This window comes from Ooceraea biroi, chromosome 10 (assembly GCF_003672135.1).
Source record: "Ooceraea biroi isolate clonal line C1 chromosome 10, Obir_v5.4, whole genome shotgun sequence".
Lineage (NCBI taxonomy): Eukaryota > Metazoa > Arthropoda > Insecta > Hymenoptera > Formicidae > Ooceraea > Ooceraea biroi.
This window is the reverse complement of record NC_039515.1, coordinates 41238-49843: the sequence shown is the minus strand read 5'-3', so window position 1 is coordinate 49843 and position 8606 is coordinate 41238.

The window sequence follows — 8606 nt, the reverse complement described above, 5'->3', positions numbered from 1 at the left end:
CGATTAAAATGATAAGAATGTGCTAATAACATAAGCATCGCCAGCGTAAACATAGTATGTATACATACTAATATATTTTTATGTATATATACTATATATTGTTAAAGCTAAATAATAAATAATAATAATATAAAATTTATTAAGAATATTTTTCAATATATCTATTTAATATATATAAGATATATATATATATATATATTTAATATGTGATATATGGAAAGTTATTCAAGAAATATGTTTGAGACTGTTTCGACGTTATTAAATCTTTGGTGGCCCTGAAAAGGACCGATTTTTGGCCCTGAAAAATAATATATATTACTGCAGATAATGCGAGTTAGTCGCATACAGTGATGACAGCCTCATTGTTTGCGAGTAAAGGTCGTTCTACATTAGACGCAAGCAAGCAATCGCATGAACGTAAGCTGCACTATTTCCGATCGTAAACTGCTCGCAAGCAGCAGTCGCAAAGTTTGGTCAAATTTGACATTTGCGTCTCTGCGATTTGCAATAACCTGAGCATCGAGCTTTGTTATCATGGCAACTATATGATATATTCCCAGCAAACACAAAGTAACTGGAAATATACATGTTAATTATAATTTCCCACTCAACAATGTAATTGTTACATAACACGTATGTTATGTTGTATTTATATTAATGAGTGGGAAATTATAACTAACATGTATATTACCTGTTACTTTGTGTTTGCTGGGATAAGACTCGTGCGACTTGCGATTAATGTGCATGTGGTCAATCGCTTGCGACTAATGTAGAACAACCTTTACGCAGCCTCGAATAGAAGCAATAAGCAGGGAGAGTTCCGTCTTCTCTCGACGAAGACGTTTTGTTTACAACATCACTGGACTCGGGCATCGTTTATATACCCAACGGGGTGTGTCGATGCGAACCAATGAAATGCATATAACAAATTCTTCAATTCCTATTGGCGATTAATTAGCGAGTCCAATGTTACGATTTCACGGAAAAACAATGCACAATCTGAAAATGAGCCGCAGCGCTTCCCACAAATCGTATAAATACAACTCGCGAGAGACGATGCGTTTTATCTTGTGACTTATTGCAGGTGCGCGTTAAGTCATGTTTAAAAATTTGTGCCCCGAGGTGAGAGGTCGCATAGTGGGACAATGGCAAGCTGGAAGATCAGTAGCAGATATTACTGCTGATATTCCATGCTCCACAAAGACAGTACGCACGTGGATACAGCGGTATGCTGAAAGGCGGTGATCATGCATTGCATGATCATCGCAAGCATAATCGCCGACCACAACGGACGACACGGGACGAAGACGAAAATCTCGTCGCTTCAATGCAACAACGGCCTTTTGGCACAGTTACAGAAGCCATCCAGACTGCGGACGTCGACATATCGGACAGGACTGCAAGACGACGACTAAACGAAGCCGGACTTCACTGCTATCGTCCAGCTCACAAAATTCCGTTGACTCCTGAACATCGGGAACAACGTGTCGCGTTTGCTTTGGACAGTTTGGCGACAAGCCGTGAGAAATGGGAGGCCACGATCTGGACCGATGAAAAGGTCTTTGTATCGTGTACCGACCGTCAACCTCACGTATGGCGATTACGTGATCAACGGTTGAATCCTAATCATGTTGTGCCTATCCACAGAAGTGGAAGGATTTCCTGTGCAATGTGGGGCTGGATTTCTGGTACTACAATCGGAGAGCTGGTGGACATTCCCACACGCATGAACTCTGCGCAGTACATTCGCATACTGGAAGAAGTATTTCTTCCGTCAATACGTGAAATCTACCCCGCAGAGGACATGCCAGTTATTCGATTAGTGCAGGATAATTCTAGTGTCCATTCATCACGGGAAACACAAGCATGGTTTCGGAATCATCCGGAGATTCATTTGATCCAATGGCCTGCTCGTTCGCCAGATCTAAATTTGATCGAAAATGTTTGGGCACAAATGGTTCAACGATGGGAATCAAGAAGGGAGAGGACTATAGCAGCGTTAGCCGCCCATGGAGAGAAGTCTGGGAAGAATTTCAGTTTCAAGTGAAACTTTCAACCCGACTTCCTCGCAAATTTGATTGATTCGATTCCTAATTAACTCAATCAAGTTATCGATCGTGACGGATACTGGACTGATTACTGACTGACGGACTATTCACTATCGACCTCTTTATCGTAAAAAATCGGTCCTTTTCAGGGCCACCAAAGATTTAATAACGTCGAAACAGTCTCAAACATATTTCTTGAATAACTTTCCATATATCACATATTAAATATATATATATATATCTTATATATATTAAATAGATATATTGAAAAATATTCTTAATAAATTTTATATTATTATTATTTATTATTTAGCTTTAACAATATATAGTATATATACATAAAAATATATTAGTATGTATACATACTATGTTTACGCTGGCGATGCTTATGTTATTAGCACATTCTTATCATTTTAATCGATAAGTTCTTAATGTTATTAAAATACAAACAATAACTTAGTTTTTAATTTTTGCAAAAATATGAACTCGTCAGATTAAAAATGGCATTTTTTAAAAACAATGGTTAATTTTTGTTCATAACTGCAAATGATTCTTTGATAGTCAATACATTATTTATTAAACTAGATTTCGAAAACACCTTAATTTTATATTTTAGGTTTTGAATTTGTAAGAATTCGCCTGTGTGCGCCGCGCCGCCTCCGTCCACATCACAGTCGTGCCATCTGCCGTTACCGACCGTTACTCATAACTGAAGGAAGGCATTTATGCCGTTGCTTGTACGCTATCATCTAGAATCGATGCATTCAACACTTTACTCAAACGATCTGTGGTATCATCTTTACTGCTGCTATGGAGAACTATTTTCCCTTTGCCCAGTTGGCCGAACTCGATTACATTCTTGATATCATCCAACTTCAGATTAATCCCACCGAGAGCGTTAAAATTGTTCTGCTTCATATTGTAAATCATACGACTTGATCCTATGTAATCAAATGCTTTTCCTTAAAAGGATAACTTTTTAAAACAGGCTATCGATAAACCATATGGATTACGTGTGCAACATCAATTCTCAATACCATAGAAGGGAAACTGTCAATAGAATTTCAGGGAACAGTGGCGCCTTTTTCTTTTAACATGAGGAACTGAAATCTATATTCCGGCTAACTACCAAGTAATAAACATTTAATTACGATTAACTGAGGGACTCACAAACCTTTTTAATCACACTTCAGTACTCTACAAACAAAATACAAACGATTCCATACAAAATATCGTTTGAAGTTATTCCGGCTAATCTGTTCCGGCTAAATACGTTAAGCAAAAATAATTAATTAATTACAATTAACTGAGGGACTCACAAACCTTTTTAATCACACTTCATTACTCTTCAAACGAAATACAAACGATTGCATATAGCAGTTCCTTAAAATTACGTTCAATTCCGGTCAAGTGTATACGAATCTCGCATGACCGCCATTTTCGGGACAGCGCGTATGTGTGTATGTATGTATGTACACGTAGTATCATGATATATACATGTGTATTGATGTGTATGTCAGTCAACAGGCAAAGTCGACAATAAAGTGAACAGAGTGTTGTGAAACAAAAATGCCAGGTTGTTTTGCCAAAACCTGCATTTATGCAAAAATACTTCACCGTTCTTACTCATGTATCCCGCATAAAACGAGAATAACCTACATTTCGCCGCCATTTTCGGGTCAAATCGTGTGAAGTGGATGCGAGGACCTTACTTCGCCAGTTCCTCCATCTACCGACCTTGGTGCAACGTTGGTAGACAGCAGTCACGTTGTAATTGGTGAATATTATGTACAATAACATAACCTGTGCATAATCCTTGAATAAAAGGTATCTTTAATAATATATAATCTTCGTTGCAATGAAAAATTATCACAGCCTTAAAAATATATCAAATTATACAATATAAATAAAATTTATATATAGATATTTATATTTATAATAAATACGTTATATATCTTTTTAATCATCTCATTCTAATCATATCACTTTTTCAATATAAAATTTGATATATTTTATGTAGATTATATATAATATAAATATATAATTATATATATAATGTTATGTATATGCATGTATATACAGGGTGAATATTAATGCCTGTCCCAACCTTTTACCATGGCAGATGGATTACCGACTGCAACTCTGCGTAACCTAACGGAACATAGATGGCAGTTGCTTGGGTCGACCGTGATGTACATACAGGCAAGTTAAAATTATATTTAAATTACAGATTCTCACACGGAGAAAAATAATATAAGGTCTGTTCTTTTTAGCTGCACTGCTGAACTGGTGCAATAAGTTAGAGTGAGAAAAAATATACTTGTTTCACTTTAACGTATTGCACTAGTTCAGCAGTGCAGCTAAAAGAACAGACCTATAGATTCACATATGTATTAAAATAGTATATTTAATTAAAATAATATATTTAATAAAAATACTACTGCTAAACTAGTAATTTGTTTAGCTGTAAGAATAAAATAATTTATATTCTGTTAAATATGTTATGCTGTAATATTTAATAATTTTTATAATAGCAAAATTATGTTTTTCGTGCGTATTATTGAAAGTAGTAATAAACGTATAAAATAATATTATATGCAGTGTAGATGTAATGACGTAAAAAGTAACAAAAGTAAAAATTGTTTGCATGCATTTATAAATGCAAAAAATTTTAATAAAACAGTGGACTTCCACACCCTTGAGGTTCCACTAATGGTGCGTTAGGTTGTTTAACGTGGACCTTCGCCTGGAGCATATACCACATAATAATAACAACGGAACAATAACAACGTAACAATAACAATAACTTACAGGGCTCTACTTTGTGAGGGATGGATGCAGCGCACTTTGAGCAATGCTCAAATAGTTATTGTTATTGTTACGTTGTTATTGTTCATTGTTATTATTATGTGGTATATGGCTCCAGGCGAAGGTCCACGTTAAACAACCTAACGCACCATTAGTGGAACCTCAAGGGTGTGGAAGTCCACTGTTTTATTAAAATTTTTTGCATTTATAAATGCATGCAAACAATTTTTACTTTTGTTACTTTTTTACGTCATTACATCTACACTGCATATAATATTATTTTATACGTTTATTACTACTTTCAATAATACGCACGAAAAACATAATTTTGCTATTATAAAAATTATTAATATTACAGCATAACATATTTAACAGAATATAAATTATTTTATTCTTACAGCTAAACAAATTACTAGTTTAGCAGTAGTATTTTTTATTAAATATATTATTTTATTAAATATACTATTTTAATACATATGTGAATCTATAGGTCTGTTCTTTTTAGCTGCACTGCTGAACTAGTGCAATACGTTAAAGTGAAACAAGTATATTTTTCTCACTCTAACTTATTGCACCAGTTCAGCAGTGCAGCTAAAAGAAAGACCTTATATTATTTTTTCTCCGTGTGAGAATCTGTAATTTAAATATAATTTTAACTTGCCTGTATGTACATCACGGTCGACCCAAGCAACTGCCATCTATGTTCCGTTTAGGTTACGCAGAGTTGCAGTCGGTAATCCATCTGCCATGGTAAAAGGTTGGGACAGGCATTAATATTCACCCTGTATATACATGCATATACATAACATTATATTATAATTATATATTTATATTATATAATCTACATAAAATATATCAAATTTTATATTGAAAAAGTGATATGATTAGAATGAGATGATTAAAAAGATATATAACGTATTTATTATAAATATAAATATCTATATATAAATTTTATTTATATTGTATAATTTATATTTTTAAGGCTGTGATAATTTTTCATTGCAAACGAAGATTTATATTATTTAAAGATACCTTTTATTCAAGGATTATGCACAGGTTATGTTATTGTACATAATATTCACCAATTACAACGTGACTGCTGTCTACCAACGTTGCACCAAGGTCGGTAGATGGAGGAACTGGCGAAGTAAGGTCCTCGCATCCACTTCACACGATTTGACCCGAAATGGCGGCGAAATGTAGGTTATTCTCGTTTTATGCGGGATACATGAGTAAGAACGGTGAAGTATTTTTGCATAAATGCAGGTTTTGGCAAAACAACCTGGCATTTTTGTTTCACAACACTCTGTTCACTTTATTGTCGACTTTGCCTGTTGACTGACATACATCATAACATGTATATATCATGATGACTACGTGTACATACATACATACACACATACGCGCTGTCCGAAAATGGCGGTCATGCGAGATTCGTATACACTTGACCGGAATTGAACGTAATTTTAAGGAACTGCTAATGCAATCGTTGTATTTCGTTGAAGAGTAATGAAGTGTGATTAAAAAGGTTTGTGAGTCCTCAGTTAATTGTAATTAATTAATTATTTTTTGCTTAACGTATTTAGCCGGAACAGATTAGCCGGAATAACTTCAAACGATATTTTTTGTATGGAATCATTTGTATTTGTTTGTAGAGTACTGAAGTGTGATTAAAAAGGTTGTGAGTCCCTCAGTTAATCGTAATTAATGTTTATTACTTGGTAGTTAGCCGGAATATAGATTTCAGTTCCTCATGTTAAAAGAAAAAGGCGCCACTGTTCCCTGAAATTCTATTGACAGTTTCCCTTCTATGGTATTGAGAATTGATGTTGCAACGTAATCCATATGGTTTCGATAGCCTGTTTTAAAAAGTTATCCTTTAAGGAAAAGCATTTGATTACATAGGATCAAGTCGTATGATTTACAATATGAAGCAGAACAATTTTAACGCTCTCGTGGGATTAATCTGAAGTTGGATGATATCAAGAATGTAATCGAGTTCGGCCAACTGGGCAAAGGGAAAATAGTTCTCCATAGCAGCAGTAAAGATGATAACCACAGATCGTTTGAGTAAGTGTTGAATGCATCGATTCTAGATGATAGCGTACAAGCAACGCATAAATGCCTTCCTTCAGTTATGAAGTAACGGTCGGTAACGGCAGATGGCACGACTGTGATGTGGACGGAGGCGGCGCGGCGCACACAGGCGAATTCTTACAAATTCAAAACCTAAAATATAAAATTAAGGTGTTTTCGAAATCTAGTTTAATAAATAATGTATTGACTATCAAAGAATCATTTGCAGTTATGAACAAAAATTAACCATTGTTTTTAAAAAATGCCATTTTTAATCTGACGAGTTCGTATTTTTGCAAAATTAAAAACTAAGTTATTGTTTGTATTTTAATAACATTAAGAACTTATCGATTAAAATGATAAGAACGTGCTAATAACATAAGCATCGCCAGCGCATAGTATGTATACATACTAATATATTTTTATGTATATATACTATATATTGTTAAAGCTAAATAATAAATAATAATAATATAAAATTTATTAAGAATATTTTTCAATATATCTATTTAATATATATAAGATATATATATATATTTAATATATGATATATGGAAAGTTATTCAAGAAATATGTTTGAGACTGTTTCGACGTTATTAAATCTTTGGTGGCCCTGAAAAGGACCGATTTTTTCCGGTAAAGAGGTCGATAGTGAATAGTCCGTCAGTCAGTAATCAGTCCAGTATCCGTCACGATCGATAACTTGATTGAGTTGATTAGGAATCGAATCAATCAAATTTGCGAGGAAGTCGGTTGAAAGTTTCACTTGAAACTGAAATTCTTCCAGACTTCTCTCGCATGGGCGGCTAACGCTGCTATCGTCCTCTCCCTTCTTGGTTCCCATCGTTGAACCATTTGTGCCCAAACATTTTTCGATCAAATTTAGATCTGGCGAACGAGCAGGCCATTGGATCAAATGAATCTCCGGATGATTCCGAAACCATGCTTGTGTTTCCGTGATGAATGGACTCTGAATATCTCTGCAACTAATGATAACATGGAGCAGTGTCCTGCGGGGTGATTCACGTATCGCGGAGAAATACTTCTCCAGTAATCGGACTTAACTGCGCAAGATCAGTTCCAATGCAGTTGGAATTGTTCACACAAGCTCATCGTTAGTAGTAGTACTAGAAAATCCGCCCATCATTGCCAGAACCTTCACTTCTGTGTGATAGCACATGTAAGGACATCAACCGTTTTGATCACTAATGCCATACGCAGGAGGTGACGTCGGGTACACACGATACAAAGAACTCTTTTCATCGGTCTGATCGTCGCCTCCCATTTCTCTGCACGGCTTGTCGCCAAATGTCCAAAAGAACGCAATCACGTTGTTCCGATGTTCAGGATTGTCAACGGAATTTTAGTCGAGTGGAGATACAGTAAGAAGTCCGGTTCGTTAGTCGTGTCTTGCAGTCCTGTCGATATCGACTCGCATCTGTCTGATGGCTTCTGTACTAGTGCCAAAAGGCGCGTTGTTGCATTGAAGTCGAGAAGATTTCTCGTTCGCACTGCTCCCGTTCGTAGGCGGCGATTATAGCTCCTTGCGATGATCATGCAATAGAATGATGCAACCTGACCTTTCAGAACTCGCGTGTTATTCACAGTGCGTACTTTTTGTGCGAGGCATGAGAATATTCAGAGTAATGAATCTCTATCTGAATCTTCGCCGGC